We start from the raw sequence: 18,717 nt of genomic DNA, 5'->3' as shown, positions 1-18,717 counted from the left end.
TCTCAGCACCTATAAAAGAAGCGTATACATTGCCATAGGGAGGCTTCTGCTTCAACATATCTATTATAGGGCTCCATATGACAGTCAGGAATTAAGGAAGACAAAAGATGACTGTGCGACCGTGTTACTGTATCATAAATTCAGTGCCGTAGCATATAAATAATGCAGCATTCATTTCCTCGGACATCCCTTATGTGGCAGATTTTTAAACGAATGTTCCAGGGACAAAAGAGAGATCTCATTATGTGCACTTGTAAGGGTTACAAAAACCCTTACAGAGAAAATATGATACAGTATAAAACTAAAATATGATCGTTTTTGATATGTTATTTCATGATAGTATATATATATATATATATATATATATATATATATATATATACAGACCCTTTCCAAAAAATTAGAATATCATGGAAAAGTTTATTTATTTCCATAATTCCATTCAAAATGTTAAACTTCCATAGATTATAGATTCAGGGCCCACAACTTAAACGATTTCAAGTATTTAGTTGTTTATTTGTACATAATTTGGGCTTCCAGCTCATAAAACCCACAAAAACAGGATTTCAAAAAATTAGAATATTACATGAAATCACACAGTAATTACACAGTGATACCATGGTCATTGAACCAGGTTTTGGTTATTTTGGCACTGTGGGCAGGTGCAAATCCTGCTGGAAAATGAATTCAGCATCTCCATAAAGCTTGTCTGCAGAAGGAAGCATGAAGTGCTCTGGAAATGTCCTGGTAGACGGCTGCGTTGAGTGGACAGCACAGTGGACCAACACCAGCCGATGACATGGCTCCCCAAACCAACACAGACTGTGGAAACTTCACACTGGACTTCAAGCATCTTGGATTGTGTGCCTCTCCATTCTTCCTCCAGACTCTGGGACCTTGGTTTCCAAATGAGATGCAAAATTTGCTCTCATCAGAAAAGAGGACTTTGGTCCACTGTGCTTTATTAAATCCAGAGTCAACGCAGCCGTCTACCAGGACATTTTCAGAGCACTTCATGCTTCCTTCATTTTCCAGCAGGATTTGCACCTGCCCACACTGCCAAAAGAACCAAAACCTGGTTCAATGACCATGGTATTAATGTGTAATTACTGTGTGATTTCATCTAATATTCAAATTTTTTGAAATCCTGTTTTCGTGGGTTTTATGAGCTGGAAGCCCCAATTATGTACAAATAAACAACTAAATACTTGAAATCGTTTAAGTTGTGGGCCCTGAATCTATAATCTATGGAAGTTTAACGTTTTGAATGGAATTATGGAAATAAATAAACTTTTCCATGATATTCTAATTTTTTGGAAAGGGTCTATATATAATATATATATATATATATATGATGTCTCTGCTGTGCTTTGGAATTCATCCCATATTGTGACTGCTGTATATTTATTTATTTATTTATATATTTTTTTAAACATATGGGCCATATGGGCCATATGGGAATGTCTTACTTGCTGAAAAACTGAGTTACTGTGCTTTTTTTTTAGTTTATTTTTTTTACATAATTTACTTTTATGCATTGTGCATGATTCATTCAAATAAGAACTATTACAGTATATTCAGATTCAACAACTATAATTTAGAAAAAGCTGTAACCGGGCATGTATTCAGGAGTGGGCCATTGTTCTTGCAGTGCCTGGTGAAAGAAGCGAGCTCTGAGCACATTCTACAGAATATGAATTAATACCAAGGATGTTTCCTACGAACCTTGCAATCACTTCACTGTTACACATTCCAAAAAGAAGGATGCTTTGCCAGGAAGCATTCATCACTTGAATGAAAGGGCATAATCTTCTCCACACTTCCCTCCAACAAACACAGTTCATTCTTTTAAGATTAATCACTTCAGAAAAAAAAAAAAAAAAAACAGACACAGCAGCAAACGGAAGTAATTACAAAGGTACAGGATTTTCAAATTCAATATAAAAATAATAACATAACCAAGCATAGCAATACATTTCAAAGAAACTAATATTCTTCTATTCTTTTATCATTTAGAAAAGCATATTAAGGTAAACTGACAATTTGTGCTAAGAAATATAATTTGGAAAAAAGGAGCAGTAGGCTATAAAGGATCAAAGCTATTCATTCTCCCTCATATGGATTGATGAAGTAACAATGACCAATTAGTCTCACATATCCCGATTTTGAGGTATGATCCTTGTTGCAACTTATTCTGGCTACTTAGACAGGAAGAGACCATCTGACCAAGATGTAAAGTGCTTTTACATGCCATTCAGGGAGGGTTTATTTGAAAAGAAATATACTACAATAATAAACCAGCTAAATGTGTAATGACAACCAATCAGTAATGATACTGATTCAAGTTTCACAAACCTTACACGCAAAACTTGCTTCATTTCAAGACGGACAAAAAAAGTGAATATGTAATTCAGTTTCATAAGTAGTCAGAAACAATCAGCAACTCACAGATTCTGTAATTCAGTATCGGACTGAATCAAACTGGTAAATGTTTGTGAATCTTTTTGAATGATTAATTAAAAGAACTGTCCAATAAGAGTTATTAGCTTGTGAATCGGACTAGACTGATCACGCTGTACGTTTCTTGTTCACAAAAAAAGTATTTTTTTATGATTGGACTACACTAAGAATTTTTACTCAGAAATTGCTAGCAAATCTCACAATTAATTATCTATCAGATGTCAGTAAACAGAATGCTGAGACAACCAATCAATGAGTAACTAAAATGAATCTGTTTCCTCAGGCATACAGTACACCAATTAAGTGTACTGTTACAAAGCTTTTATGTGCTTTTAAAATGTAAGTGCGTTGTAGACAGGCCTTAATTTAGCTTTATCCATCACAATAGAGATGTTCATTGTGGGGTCACTGAATTGCTACAAACAGCAGGGCCATTTCCTGCAGCACACCAGGAGCTCCAGCATTTCAGAGCATTAAACTCTGTCCAAGTGATCTGCCTCTAAACTAATCTAGAGCAACTGTGTACACAGATGCACTGCGGGTCTGAGCTCGCCCCTCACTGTCCCAAATTCCCACCGGAGCACCAGCTCTCCTCCTGTTTGCTCTGGCTGCTGTAGTCTGTTGGTTTCTCAATCTGTTCGGCTTGACGGTTGGATGGCCAGCTATCTCTCTCACTGTCTCCTGGCCCTAAAATACTATGGCACGTGAACTGAGTCTCAGATCCCTGCTGTGATTAATGCAAGTGCCACTGTAGATAAAGAGGAGTTAAGCCAAATATGATGGGAGGCCTCATGCCACCTCAGTCAAACTCAACACAGGTCTTTCCACACTGACATTTCGCTCCATTTCTCTCTCACACACTAACTGAGGAGAGATGGTGCACTACAGAGGCTAAAAGATGAATAAATCTGGATTAATCCAAAGGCAAGATCCTTTAAATATTTCTGATTATTCCACAGCTCTCTGGAATACTTGATTATAACTGGTCAATCGCAGCACTCTGCAGTTAAATATTTTGCAGTATGATGACCACTAAACTATATGTTACTGTTTATCCCACACAAAAATAGCAATGTTTGTATTGACCTGGTGATTAATAAAAAGAAAGTTTGTGGGTAAAAAACAAACGGTAAATCCCAGCAAAACCAGGGCCTTTAACCATATGGGTACATGCCTAGGGGTGTAGAGGAGGAACCATGAAGGGCTGTATAAATGTTTTCAAATAGCAGGAGACATAGCAATAACCAAAGATGGTCTTCCAACAAACACAGAAAAAGAGATAAAAGCCACATCATTATTTTCAATAAAGCAACAGATGTCTTTATGTAGCTTCACAGCAGTACTGTTGAACAAAATACCACATAAAATGATATTTCTGCATTATGAAGATGTCTAATTTAATGCCTCCAATAATAAAGGGGAAAAAGCTCAGTCCTATGCCTCCTACATGTTACATGTTAATAACATAAATCTGAATCTGCCGTTATGAACTGTCTTTCCCAACAGACCAATGACTAAAACATACTGGCATGGCGTATATGCAGGATTCGTCAGAATCCAGAACATCATTCTGTGTTACGCAGAAAATTTCTCCTCCAAGGACACTGCAGCTCTGCAGGCTGGCACGTCTCTCATTTGGGCCACGGGTCTCTGAGAGATGCATTACCCGGGCCTCGAACGCTCCACACAAAGCAATATTAGATTCTCCGGTTCCACTCCCTGCTGCGCCTCTAATCTGATTGCAGTGTCACCACACTTCCCCATGTGCCTATTAGATTGACTTACTCAATTTGATAATGTGAACGAAAGAATATGGAAGACATAAAGGTATTTGATCATCGCAGCCGAGATAGGGAGGGACGTTTCGGTTGAAAATGGGAAAAATGCATTTTGGCTCCACAGAAGTCGTGCATGTTATGAGCTTTCGTCGAGTGCCGGGGTGGAAGGGCGGGTGAAGAACACGAGCGCGTGGGGTTTCATTTTGCACGTCGAGATTTCTCATGCGAGTCATTAACAGCAGGTGATAAGGAAGGAGTTGAGGGCTCAGCTTAAGAAAATGAGAATCTAATATTGTGTTTAAACAAAAAACTGACGCTGTCTGAGGAGGGGGAGCAATACATCGGAACTTGATCATCTTTTGCCCTTGCTAGTGTACTTTTAAGAAGTGTTAAATGAGAAGCTGAGGTGCATGCAAAGTAGAGGGAAGGGCTGGAGCCTCAGGATGCAGTAAACTCATTGACGACTGATCATCTGCTGTGGGATATGGCGCTTTCATTTTTTCACTTCATGGCCTGTCTTCCGTGAGCTATTGCACCTGTCGCCTCTGGCTTTGTGATCTACCCCTCTTCGGACACCGGCCAAGTCATAATGCAATGGAACAAATCCAGATTTATGGATTTCTGAAGCAAGTGGCAGGTAATCATACTTTAAGAGGGGATGTAAAATGATCTATTTGAGGCCTGAGATAGTTTGTTCACAGTAAAATTAGAGCTATCCATTTGTGCCATTGGAGTGCCAGACGGTCACTCGGTTCCCTGTAAAACCCGCTGCCATGATGTGAGGGGGTTGTGGGAGGTTGCCATGGCAGTTTGGAGTGTTTTTCAGGGGCAATTACACAACACAGTTTTCAACTAAAAATATTTTATGCATTTTTGCAGTTCATTTACATGACAACAACGTTTTGGGGGCCTAAAAACGCAAACCTTCTGAGTTTTTAAAAAAGATGCCTGTGTGTAAACTACAAAAACGCGAATTTGTGAAAACGGTGATGTCATGCACATCACGTGTTTAGTCTATAGGCGCTTCGTTTTTCTTTACAAAGTGACCTAGCCAACTACTGGCCTGGCATGAATAATACGGTGTTTTTTAATCGTTTTAAAATCTGTGTGAAAGATAAAAACAAAATGAAAGTTAAAAGAAATTAGAAGAAAAAAAACATCAAGAAAGAGAGGGACATACTTGTACTGGATGTGTTAAAATGAATGGTTGCTCACTGATGCCTCTACTGGCCAAATTCTTAATCAATTAGATCCCCCTGCTTGGCTGAGTTTCATTACTCTTTCTAGCAGTCCTCACATCACAATGGACCACCCATTCCAGACTGACTCATTCCTCCCTCCTCACTACCAACAACTGGCTCCTAGAGACTTGTAATGACAGCTTGATATGAGACAGAACTCTCATAGAACCAAGATTTTTACAAGAAACAACCAACCATGTGTAAAGACCCAAAAGCGATCTGCAGAAAGTGCCCCAAACAACTACTGTTTCTATAAACAGCTAGCATGTTAATTTAGCCAAGTCAACTGGGAGCAAATTCTTACATTCCTTGTAAAGTATTTAAATGGTTTACAGTACTACAACTGTAAAATTACAACATAAATGTTTCATAATATCTTCATTTCCAAACGATAAACCATCTAAGCTTTTTCATTTTGTCAGAAATGCATCTTTTCATTGCCAAAAGCCGGTTTATATCCGCTTCTCAGTACAAGTATGGAAAAACTGAGCTTTTTGAAAACGCTTTCCAAGGGGATATATTTGAAAACACCATTTTCGCATTGTAGTGTGGACTGGGAAACAGAGGTATTTTAAAACGATGACACGTTTAGTCATCTGATGCATATTGAACCGTTTATACAGCTATTGTGCCTGTTATGTGCTATTCACTGTCACACTGTTGCTAAAGATATAATTTGTACACTCTTCAAATTACAGTCCTGCAAAGATGACAGAAAATGTACTCGCAATTGCTGTCCTGTGGCAAAACATGAGAGCAGTTGCATTTTAGACCAAACATATAATGGTGATTGAGTGCGACCTGAGTGCATCAGTGAATGGTAAGATATTTGCTAAATAAAACTATCCTGGCAGAATAATAGCATGAGAACTTTATTTTGTCTGTTCCATCTGTATCATCTCAGTGAGCTTTTATGAGGTTTTACGCATGTGCAGTAATGCAAATTTAGCATTCTCCGATGTTTTAGTGTGGATGAGAAACTTTTGGAAAACACTTGAAAACGCTAGTGTGGATGGAGAGGGTTTTGAAACGAAAATGCCATTTTCAAATGTAGGCCTATCCGAATTAATGTAGACGTAGCCACAGCAATGAAACTGAAGAAAAATAATGATTCCTCATGCCGGAAATCTGTCAAGGATGGGAAGAAAAAACATAAGTTTGTAAGAACTGATTTTCCTGCTAAGACAAAACTCACCCTGCAATAAAGCAATAAAACGCACATGAGGTAGAACGCACGCAAAGGTTCGAGTCCGAGTCAAGGACAGGAAAAAAAAGTATTATGCATGACATTACCAAGACAATCATTTTGGGTTATTATTTGTTGATCTAAAAGCAAAAACGGTGTCACAATTTTTTAAGTATAGACATTCCTCTTGATATCATATAATCTTCTAATCTAAAGAAAACAGAATGATGACATATAGTGATACCTCATAATAGCAGTGTTAGAACTGTTAGAAACACCAACCCACTACTATTACCACTGCTAGGTACTAGTACTGAGCATTTGAGCAACTAAATAACAATATAGCTTCACTCCAGATGTACAGAAGTGTAGAAAAGAAGTGACCAGTATTGCAGAGTGTACCCCTATGGTTGGTTTATGCCTTCCCTGAAAAAAATATTGTATTGTATTCTATTATTATTTGGACGTGGGTTAATAGGAAAGACATGTATTTTCAGAAAACATTAAAGTTTGGTTAAACAACAATGAACACAGTGTAATTTGACATATGTTCTTTTTATTTGAGAACAAACTGCAGAATTTTAAAATAAATTCATCAGGAAGTTGTTTAAGAAATTAATAAGAACCATTTTTCACAGTATACTTAACAGTACAAGCACACTGCGGATGATGTGACGAAAAATATATTAATTAAAGGGTTAGTACACTTTAAAAGGAAGATATTTAGAAGAATGTCAGTAACCAGACAGTTTCTGGGTCCCATTGACTTCCATAGAAGGAAAAAAATATACTATGGAAGTCAGTGGGACCCAGAAACTGTCTGGTTACTGACATTCTTCTAAATATCTTCCTTTGTGTTCAGCAGAAGAAAGAAATTCATACAGGTTTGAAACAACATGAGGGTGAGTATATGATGACAGAATTTTCATTTTAAAGTGAACTATCCCTTTAAATTCGGGCGTCGGTTGAACCAATCAAATGAAAAAAGTTTGCCACTAAGCAAACCTGCAAGCTATGAGCCCAGCTGTCAGTACTATTGGAGGAGGCCTAAACGTCTCGTAGATGAGACTGCCTGGGTTATTTTGTTTCGATATTAGCTATATTTTAAAACAGCCAGTCATTATAGCCTACCACTCGTGGAATAGGCATTTAAAAGAGAGGCAGATTATGGAGTGATATGACTCAGAAATTACATCGGGCAATGTTCAGATGTCATTCAGCGAGATGTTCAGAAGAACGCAAGAGCTAAACTTCTACAAGCTCAATAACATCCACATCAAAAAAATAAATAAAAATAAGGTAAGAAAAAAAGTCGGAAAACTTTGCCCATTAATGTGCAAGGCAAGCAGGCAAGTTTTCGGGTTGTTATGGACAATAAAAAATGTGAATATTCACGTTGCACTAGCGGTGGACTTTCAGCAAATTAAAACATTTATTTTTTAAAGAGCCGTATGTGAGTCAAAAGAGCCGGCTCTTTTTAATGAGCTGAGTCAAACGAGCCGGCTCACGAAAAAGAGCCGAAATGCCCATCACTAGTTATTAGGTGGCCAGTGTTTCACTTTCCCTCCAATATTATTATGTTCCCAGTAAGCACACATATGTCGCGTCGACGTATGTGTGCTTACTGGGAACATAATAAAGACACCTGGACTCGGTCGAGACCAAAAGCCATATTTGGCAAGACCAGTGGCCGAGACCAAGACAAGTCCGAGTCCGAATACCCCCTGGGGTACATGAATTGACCCAAAACAACTCTAAAAAATATTGGTATAACCCTTTGTTCTGGTCTGGGTATATAATGGTATGTGGCAGAGCAGTCTGGGGGAACCTGTAACCAGGAAAAAAACCCATGCAGTGCTTTCCCATTGGAAAACACTCACACACCACTGTGTATCTCTGTCAGGAATGCATTGCTTACTTTTAGAGTCATCTTTGAGTAATTGATGTCATGTATTTATTATTTTTGAATTGGCTTTTAATAATTTACTTGTGTAATTGGCATGATACATTCTTACCTGACAAATAAATGGTACATCTTGATTTATTCTGAAGTATTCTAAAATCATTATTTTAGTAGATTATGAGGAGGCTGGTGCTACCACAAATCTTAGTCAGGGTAGGTCAAACTAAATGATGTTTTATTAACAAAGTCCGGGAGGAGCACGTTCAGTTAATTAACACAAGTGGAGAGCACTCAGCAATCAATTGTAAGGGGTATATATACATTCAGCAGTCTCACCTCAATCCATTGACAGTTTAGCAGCATCACTCCACCACCCCTTCTCCACACTTCTAGTCCTAACCACTTACATACGGGGGGAGTACTCTGGGTTCGGGCCGAACTCCGAGCCCTCCCCCTGGACAGCACGCCAAATACGCATTAAACTTTACCCCCTCTAATTGTATGTAAGTGTGAACTTGTGAAAGGCGCATGTATGAACGGAGCAGTAGGCACGTCATCTGAAGACCTTTTGATTTCTGTCTATCACTGATTTAGCAAGTTGTATGGAAGTGGCTAAAATAAAATACACTTTTTTGTACGAGTGAGCAGTAGGCAACCGACTTAAGAGGTATTAGCAAACCATGCATCCTCTGACTATTTTAGAACTGACAAGTTTGTGTCCGTGAGATCCACGTAAACCCGGGACGTGTGACTCTGTGCGGCATTGGGTCCATAATGAAAGAATAATTGAAAATATGGATACTTAGAATAATCAAAGATCTAAATTAAATCATAATCAATATTTATGATTATTTTATAATAAGAAACACAATCTAAATTTGATTATCATGTGACATTGGAGTCAGATTAAGCGTAGAGCTAAAGTAATATTGAAACTAAATTCTAATAAATTAAGTGAACTTCACTGGAGCACTGAAAAGACGCATTATCATTACACGCATTATCCCTTCGCCCAGACCATTGGATTTCCATCGTTGGGCCTGTAGGATTGAAAATAATCCAAGATATTTGAAATGAACCAAGACATTTGCTTTATTGTTTTCCACCCCTTTTTCTACCACAAGGACCATTTGGAGTTCCTAAAGGCACAGATGGGCTGATAGTGATCAAGACCTGTAGGCCAAGATGTTTTGGGGGTCGATGAATTGTCACACCTTTAGTTCAATGGGGGAAGTTGTAATTATCTGATTGGTCAGTTTGAATGTCTCACAATTGGGTTTTAGTCACATGGTCAGGAAATGATAAAAGAAGATTGAAACTTTTGCTCTGCCTCTTTTGGTGCTCTGGCTCTCTTATTCTCTGGGTCCCTTTCTTAGGGCTCTCTCTCTTTACCTCCTCTTTTCTTTCTTTCTTTCTCTCTCTCTCTCTCTCTCTCTCTCTCTCTCTCTCTGGTAACATTTTACATGCTGGGTAAGATTAATGGTATAAGTTATCATCATCTCATACATCTATTTTGTAACTATTTTAAGTGTAACCATAACCATATTTTGTCATTAAACCTTTTCAATTACAAATAATGTGCTAAATAGTTTTGATTTGGTATTGACTTTGAAGTGCCACCTATTGCAATACAATATTGTCACTCTCTATAGCAACGCTTTCCCACATATTAAGCTAGATTGTAACAGCGCTTATTTCCGTCGTGGGTATAAGTGGCAGTGGGTGGAATAGACAAGAAATGTACAGTTTTCTACCATCTTGCTAATAACATTTCTTTAGTCATTCGGCAGTCTGAAATCCACCCTTACAAGTTTGTTAACTGGACCTCAAAAAAAACTAATTATTTCTAAGACTCTAAAACACAGCTCTCACCCGTCCTATGAATAAGACGGAGGGGGGAAAGGTCATAACAGTGGACAATGAGACTTCAGCATTATTCATGTCAGAAACACAAACGGTGGAGGGAGTTCAATGCATCGGCTATCAGATGCTGTTGAACTTGGAATTTATACTGCGGCCCTCCTTTATTTGTAGCACATATCTCTGTCAGCGGCTGGCTTGTACTCGGGACATTTTAATTAGGTGCTCTTTAATTCACGCTGACCCTCACTGAACTCTCATCAGCCAGCTGGCCCGCTGATAAGAGCCTGTCACTCACGTGGCCTCGGCTCATGGCGGACTTTCTTAATACAGCTCAGCTCTGGATCGCAGCAGAGAGCAGGTAAAACACAAAGGCAGGAGACGAGTTCAAATTCCGTTGTCTTGCTAACCGAAAGCTGATTTGAGCGGCGGTGAAATAGCTGCAGTGAAGCAGGGGCATCCATTATTCAATTAAGATTTCTGAGCTTAATGTGTTTCTGTGCATAAAACAATTACTGTAGATACACAATTGATGAAATGACTCTTTCTCCAGCCTGCTGCCTCTCACCACCCATATGCTACACCATTCAAGACTACTATCTAGAGAGAAAGGCTTCAACCAGTTGGAAATTAATGACAAAGGCGGCACCGAACCACCAGTGCCAACCTTCACGGTACACTGGCACTGCCAACTAAGACCCTCTGGATCAGCACTATAGCACCAGGCCATAACAACACAGCTGGCCTCATCGCCAACTCATCTTCTAAATCTGCTGTAATATGCCACTTTAATATTACACAAATATTACACTTTTTAATCAATTCAAGTCCATTTCACGTTCATAAATAGAGTTTCGTGCTGTAGATATTTTTCAGGTGATTTTACTGTCACAGTTTGTATTATTGAAGTGCCAATCTTACTAATAACTATGCCTGTAGAGCTTTGAAAGCCATATACAGGAAACAAGATAAGCTACATGACAAAAATATGGAAACCAATTCTAATTAACAGGTTAAGCCCCTTAATAGCAATAAAAAAATCTTAATGCTACCCCATCTAATGACACACCAAAGACACCTAAATATGATGATCCCCTTGTGAGAAACCCCTTTATCAAAATATAAAAGAGGCTCTTTTTTTAAAGGCGTCATCAGATGCCCATTTTCCACAAGTTGGTATGATTCTTTAGGGTGTTCATATAAAGTTTCTAACATACTTTGGTTAAAATTCCTCAATGGTTGAGTAAAACAACACCCTTTTTACCTCCTCAAAAACAGCTCTGTTCACAGCAACCCGTTTCGGAGCATGTCTCTTTAAATGATAATGAGCAACTGCTCACCCCACCCCTCTCTTCCATGGGGGGGGGGGGGGGGGGTCGAATGGCTGAGGACAGTGAGTCTGTCAGCGGTCGTGGGCAGAGCATGAGCAATATGACATCATATTGCTCAGATAATCCAAACGCCTTGATAATTGAGTAGGGGTGTAACGATACACAAAACTGACGGTTCGTCCCACGGTTTTGACGTCTCGGTTCGGTTCGGTTCGGTTCATTTAGGTGGGGTGGGGGGTTTAGAAAGCTAAAATTGCTTCTTTTTTTTTTAAACAGTGCTTTAATTAACAAATTGTGTCCTTGTCTTTAAATTAATTCAATTACAAGTAAACGTCTCGTGAGGAAAAAAAATATCTGCTAATGCTGTAAACTATATAGGAGCCCTTACTTTCACATTACTATAACACTTAGCGATTACACGAGTTATGATGCCTTTCAGTAAGTATACTGTATCTTTCAACATACCTTCAGGTGTCCATTCATGTTTATTCTGTAACTGAGGAAGAGATGCTCGCGTTTACTCGCGCTCCGCGCTGCCGCTTTAAATGAGGAGCCGGTCACGCCACATCAAAGAGCGCCAAAACGACATTTAATGTTTGAATTTCGTGATCAAATAGACAGAATCTGAAAGATTACACCTTGCTTATTATCGAAAGTAACAAAACACTGAGCTTATTGCGATTAAATGTGGTTAATGGTGGTTAGGCAACAACGCTGTATTCGTTGTGTACACATAAGACATGAGGTCCAATGGGGGCGGGGCGGGCGTGTTCGGTACACCATGAGAGTATCGCGATTCGTATCGTTGGTGGTGTATCGCGGTTTTTCGGTTCGGTTCGAATATCGTTACACCCCTATAATTGAGAGTGTTTAGTTTAGTGAATGGATTGTTTTCATTGAATGGTGGTTGTGTGTCCACACACTGCAAAGACACATTTATATGCAAACACCATATAAAAGTGAATTTTGCATCCGATGACCCCTTTAAGAAATGCATACAGATCTAGATCATACTGTGTGAAAAATACATGTACTGATGACTGTATATATATAGACTGTATACACACATATATACATTTTTATATTAAAAATAGATTTAAAAAAATGATTTCATATATGCACATATTTTTGTTACTGTTAAAAACTATGATTGTCAAAAAAATAAAATAAAAATCAAGTTTAATCTCTGAGGAAGCAAGAAAGTAACCTTTTTCTTTTGTTGCTTTACTATAAGAGTAACATATTCAGTTACACAATTTTCATAGATTGAGCCTTGGGATGCCTCAGCACAAAGCATTCACTTTCAAAAATCCACATCCTCTCTCTCGTTCAAAGGCAGCAGAAGAGGCAGATAAGGTCTTGAATTCAAACATTTCTGGATACTGAATTCTTAAACAGCACCTGAATATCACTAAAGTGCTGTACATGTATAAATTTGTCCTTTGAGCGGCTAGAGGTGAAGGTTCCATTCAGAATCTGTGCTTATTGCATAGGGGTCTTTCTTCATTCAAAACGCATACACAATGTGTTAGAGAGCGCTGTCGGCACAGACAGTTGTAAGTGAATCTACCTTATCCTCACATAACCACGCTGACACACACGGCTGACTAGGCCTATATATTTCCTCTGCAAAAGACACAAACAACATACCCAATAATTTGATTTCTCCATCGATGTGTGATGTGTGAAAAACATGAATGGGTCGGCCCTCAGACCTCAATGGTTTTGTATTCCTCTGATACCACAAAACAGCTGGACATTCTCAAAACTAGAAAGACAAATATTGGAACAACTTTGCACACAGACATTGCTGTTTAAACAAGAGCAAATCGTGCTGAATACCAATGCGGCCCAATTGCAGTGCCAGTCACGATGAAAGCCGGAGTGCGGCCCTAGAGAAACTTTAGCAGAGTCTCAAAGTATAAATTTGTGTCACATGCACACAACGCACACTGGCTTTTGTTCCAAATCCTAGAGTGCAACTTAAAAAGGCAACATAGACGTATTGTATCATAGTATTGTTTCATGTATAAACCCCAAAAAAGCAACATTTTCAGGTCAACTCAAATGCATTAGCACACCACTTTTTACAATATTTTTTTCCAATAAATTGCTTGTTTAATAATTAATATTGTGAAACTTTATTGCAATTTAAAACAACAGTTTTCTATTTTAGTATATTTTAAAATGTAGTTTATTCCTGTAATAGCAAAGAAAGAACAGCATTTATTTGAAACAGAAATCTTTCGTAACGTTATAAATGTCTTTACAATCACTTTTGATCAATTTAATGCATCCTGGCTGAATAAAAGTATTCTTCTTTTTTTTATTACTGAACAGTAGATACTTACAAAACTATACGCAGACGGTTTGCAATTAAATTAAATAAATATATTTTTTAAAAATCAAGATTACTGTCTGACATTAAACATGGCAGAACAAAACAGCAATAAATATAAATTCAGTAAATGTTACCTTTTTAAATTATGATGCCTAAGACACGTCATTTTAGCCCATTTGTAAGACAGCGTTGTGTATTCTATCGCAGAACAGAGAGTGGTGGACTCTCTGAATAGAGAGTGCTGGTAAGGGAAAAATATATTCGGGACATATTTAGGATGCATGTGCTGTTAACTTAGAAACAAAGTTTATTTAAACTCCAAGTTTAGTTAAGTTTAGGTGCAATATTTTGGCAGTAGGCAAATATCATGGAAGCTCACTAGATTGTGGAGCTTTTTTTCCCTCTCGCCTTTAACAACAAAGCTCACCCCTTTGGGGCATAAAGAGCCAACAGCTGTGGAAAGGTGTGATGGCAGCAGTAAAAGAGCTGATTTTACAGCATTCAAGAAGAGTCAGTGAACTCAGTCACTGTCGGGACACATAGGGCATCGCAAACATGCCCAGCGCTCACAGACACCACCACCCTTTACCAGAGCCCAGCAGTCATTTACCCTGCTTAGGTCAGCCGAGTCCTCCCTCCCTTCCCTTGTTTCCTCTCCACTGTGCCAGCAGTTTACAAAGTAATCTGCTCCTGAGCAGACAAGCATCAGTGAGGCTTATCTGAAGCTTTCAGGTGTGCAGACTGGAAGTGAAGACGAAGGGAAACTGTGGCTGCGAGGGAGACAACGGTCATGAATACAGACGCACAAATATGTTTATTGCATCAGCGCAGGAGCCGCATGAAAACAGAGCGAAACAGAATCAGCCCAGTGCGGACAACCTAGAGAGAAGGAGATCAGCACAAAGACACGACTGCTCAAAAAGAAAAAAAGAAAAAAGAAATTCACCGTTTCTGATTCATTAATGGCATAGAACCTATTTACAATAGCATTTGTTTTCCAAGGACAATCGGATCACACGAGGACAGCACTAATAAAGATGTAAAAGGGTCAAAAACAGTTTGTGATCATAATAGGGCTGAGTGATACAGAAGCAATATTCAATGTTTTACAACAATATTTCTTTGACAATATTCAAAAGTTTGTGGTAAGTAAATTGAAACTTTTATTCAGCAAAGATGCATGAAATTGATCAAAAGTGGCAATAAAGTCATTTATAATGTTACAAAAGATTTCAATTTCAAATAAATGCTGGTCTTTTGTAGCCTGGCTAACGTCAGACCTCTTTCTCATTGAGACGTGGTCTGGGAACCACATGTTCATTTTCTCGTATTTGAGGCGTGGTTTACGAATGCCCAGAGCCGTTTATTGGGCGCTACGAATGTCTATCAAATGCGCCTGTACATAGCTCATAGCCATTCGTTTCAATTATACCAGATGACGTATGTAGAGCGACAGAAATTCGACGAGGAAGAAGACGAAATAAACTTGCGTTCTAAACTACTTAGAACACTATCTAAGGCTGCATCGAAAGGTAACTTCGCGTCTGATGCCATGTTGGATCCATAGATATAAACAAACTGCTTCGGTGTGTCGCATTGACGTCGTCATCGTCTTGCTGCTCCCTCCCCGTTCTGTGATTGGTTCCCTTTTTGAGGGGAAAATCTGGTCCATGGTGTCCAGGCTGCCTAGCAGTGTGAATAAAGGCAGCATGGAGAAACCCAGGCTAGGTCTTTTGGACAATCTATTCATTAAAGAATCCTGAAATGTTTCTTGAACAGAAATAAGAGACTTCTTTAAAAAAAAAAACTCATCCCAATCTTGATTGGTAATGTACATTTAATATCTTGATATTTAATCCCTCTACCGTATTTTATTAAATCAAAATCATTAGTAATCAAGACAGCTTTCACTAAATGAACACAAAGATGAATTATATTTAACATTAATAGTGATTATTATTATTTACAGACACCAACTGAAAAGCACATTATATCACAGTCATCATGATACTCAGAATATTGCTTCATTTTATATCAACAGCAAACTCATTGTGAATGTATTGTGAATATTCACGTGAATATATCATCCGGCCCTAGATCGACTCACTCACTAAAAAAACATTCATTTCAGAGTTAGTCAAAAACACATATTGCCACATTCCATACAGGATGTATCGTAAATGCTGATCAGTCCTGTTTTGGGCCGGAAAATTTAGACAGATACAAGCAGCTTTATAAAAAAAAATTAAATAAATCAGAGACCTTCCCCTAAAAATCCCTTCACAACACGAGATACATTTGAGACGCCAATATTACCGGGTGTAAACAGGCCCATATGCTTCAAAAGCTGAGAACAATTGTTTTGTAGTTGGTTCATATAACATATATAGTTTATTACATGACTTGTGAAAAAAAATTAACAAATTGAAGTAACCATTTAAGCAGACAAAGAAACAGTTAGTTGCATTGGAAGCCACAAGGCAGCAATTATTTTCCAGTCTTGCAGTCTTTCTCAAGTGAGAAGCCAATTATGTTTTGCCTTGGCACTACTTTATGAGGACTTGCCATTACTAGCTAACGATGCATTTTCGAAAGTTATATCCAATAACGACATTTACACAAAGAGCAGACCGCAGTAGCTACAGTATAGCAGTCCATTCCAGGCAGTAGTGAAACCGTGCATCACATCACTATAGGAGCTCTAAGTATGTCAGCAAATCATTAAGTTTCAATAAGTATTGCCAGTTTTCAGCAAAATAAGTGATGTGATGGTGATGTGGGCATGTCCAGCACTGTAACAAAGATAAGAAACGTATAACTTTATGCAAATGAGCAGTTATGTGATGACTACGGATGGGAGTAAAACATGAAAATGCATATAGTCCAATGTTACCTATAACATTCTTAAAGGGATAGTTCAGCCCAAAATTATAATTCTGTCAATATTTACTCACCCTCGTGTCCAAACACGTACCTGTAGGACTTTTTGTCTTCTGAGTGTGGAACATAAAAGATAGTAATACTTTACAAGGTCTCATTTGTTAATGTTAGTTAATGTATTAGCTAAATACCCATATATTTTAGTTAATTTTTGTTAATGTTAGGTAATTTTCATTGTTAGTTCATGTTAACTAATGTAGTTAACTAATGTTAACTAATGAAACCTTACTGTAAAGTGTTACCAAGAAGGTATTATAAGAAATGAGTCAATGAGTCAATGTCAACCAAAGCTGTTTGGTTACCAACTGTCACAGTTATGTTCAGTTTGTTTAGTTTTCATGGACTTTTAGTTTGTATTCTCTAGTCACATGTGTTACTTTGTTTGATTTTTCCACCACTCATTTGTTACTATGGACACTAACTCTCTCATCACAGCTGTTCGGATTTTAGTTAGTCATAATGTGTATTTAAGTTCCTCTTGTTCACTCAGTGTTTGTCCGGTCACCGTTGCATTTAGTGTGTGTTGCCTGTCTGCTATTTGTATTGTTCTCAGAAAACTTCGTATTGGAACTTTATTCTTCATCTTCATCTGCCTTCCTGCAACCACCAGTGACACCAACATTCTTCATCTGTTTTATGTTCCACAGAAGACAGAAAGCTATACAGCTTTAGAACAACCTGAGGGTGAGTATATGATGACGGAATTTAAATTATTGGTTGAGCTATCCCTTTAAAAAAAACTTTAAGTGAACCCAAGATGATGCAAGGTAATCTAAATGTAAAAATGAATTAAATTAAATTAAATATTCAATATCAACCCATACAGAATAATAATAAAAAAAAAAAAATCAAACAATAACCAATATACTCTACTGTATACTTTTTTTTACCAGAGAGAAAGATCAGTTGTGCGACCAAAAACACAGCCACTCAGATACAATCACTGTAAGTGTGAACATGGCACATGCGAGCTCTCTGAAGTTCTCTCTTTTTACTGAACACAGCGGGACGTACGCGAGGCCACGGAATGATCCAGGCCCTTCTCTCATATTCCCTCTGTGAGCTTCCTTTTTCCAATAAATCGCTGACTTGTCCAATAACCCCCTTTTGTACAACACCAACAATCTCCTAAACCTCATTTTCAAGCCACTGAAATTCATTTAAAAAATATATTTTTTGATTTATCTTGTAAGGGTTCTGCATTTTAATGGTGAATTAAGTATGTATTAGGTACACATATGAAAAATAACTGAAAATAAGAGACACAAATAAACGATCTGACAGCTATATGCATGTCAAAAAAACTAGCTGCCATGGTTACTGGAGAACTTTGTGACACAAGGCGGCTTTGTTCTCCTCTCTTTTTTTCTTTCACCTCAAGCAATAAATCTGTGCAACATTTATAATCACAATAATTCTGGCCAGCTCATATGGCTCTGTGTGCACAACATGGCAGGTTTCCAAACAAAAAGCTAAGTGCTGAAGCGGACAAGCGTTGTTTGCAGTCCATCATTGTTTCTGAGCCTAGAAAAATGTAATGTCTGTAGTACAATTAAGCACATCAAACACTCCTTCACCTCTCCGGCACATTCATAAATATTCAAAGGACAGTAATAGCCATCCACGGTGCATTCAAGACAAACACGAACAGGGCTTCCACACTACAGCAGGTCTGAT

At 38.1% G+C, this 18,717-nt stretch overlaps 1 protein-coding gene across 3 annotated transcripts in view; it reads right to left on the bottom strand.

Annotated features, from left to right (window-relative positions):
• Window positions 1–18,717, bottom strand: part of grik4 (glutamate receptor, ionotropic, kainate 4) — a 389,008-nt gene that overhangs the window by 258,547 nt on the left and 111,744 nt on the right. The gene's annotated exons all lie outside the window — the stretch shown is intronic.

This window comes from Squalius cephalus (assembly GCF_949319135.1).
Source record: "Squalius cephalus genome assembly, chromosome: 11".
Classification (NCBI taxonomy): Eukaryota; Metazoa; Chordata; class Actinopteri; order Cypriniformes; family Leuciscidae; genus Squalius; species Squalius cephalus.
Note: the sequence above shows the minus strand (reverse complement) of the source record. Positions and strands in the feature narration are given on the sequence as shown.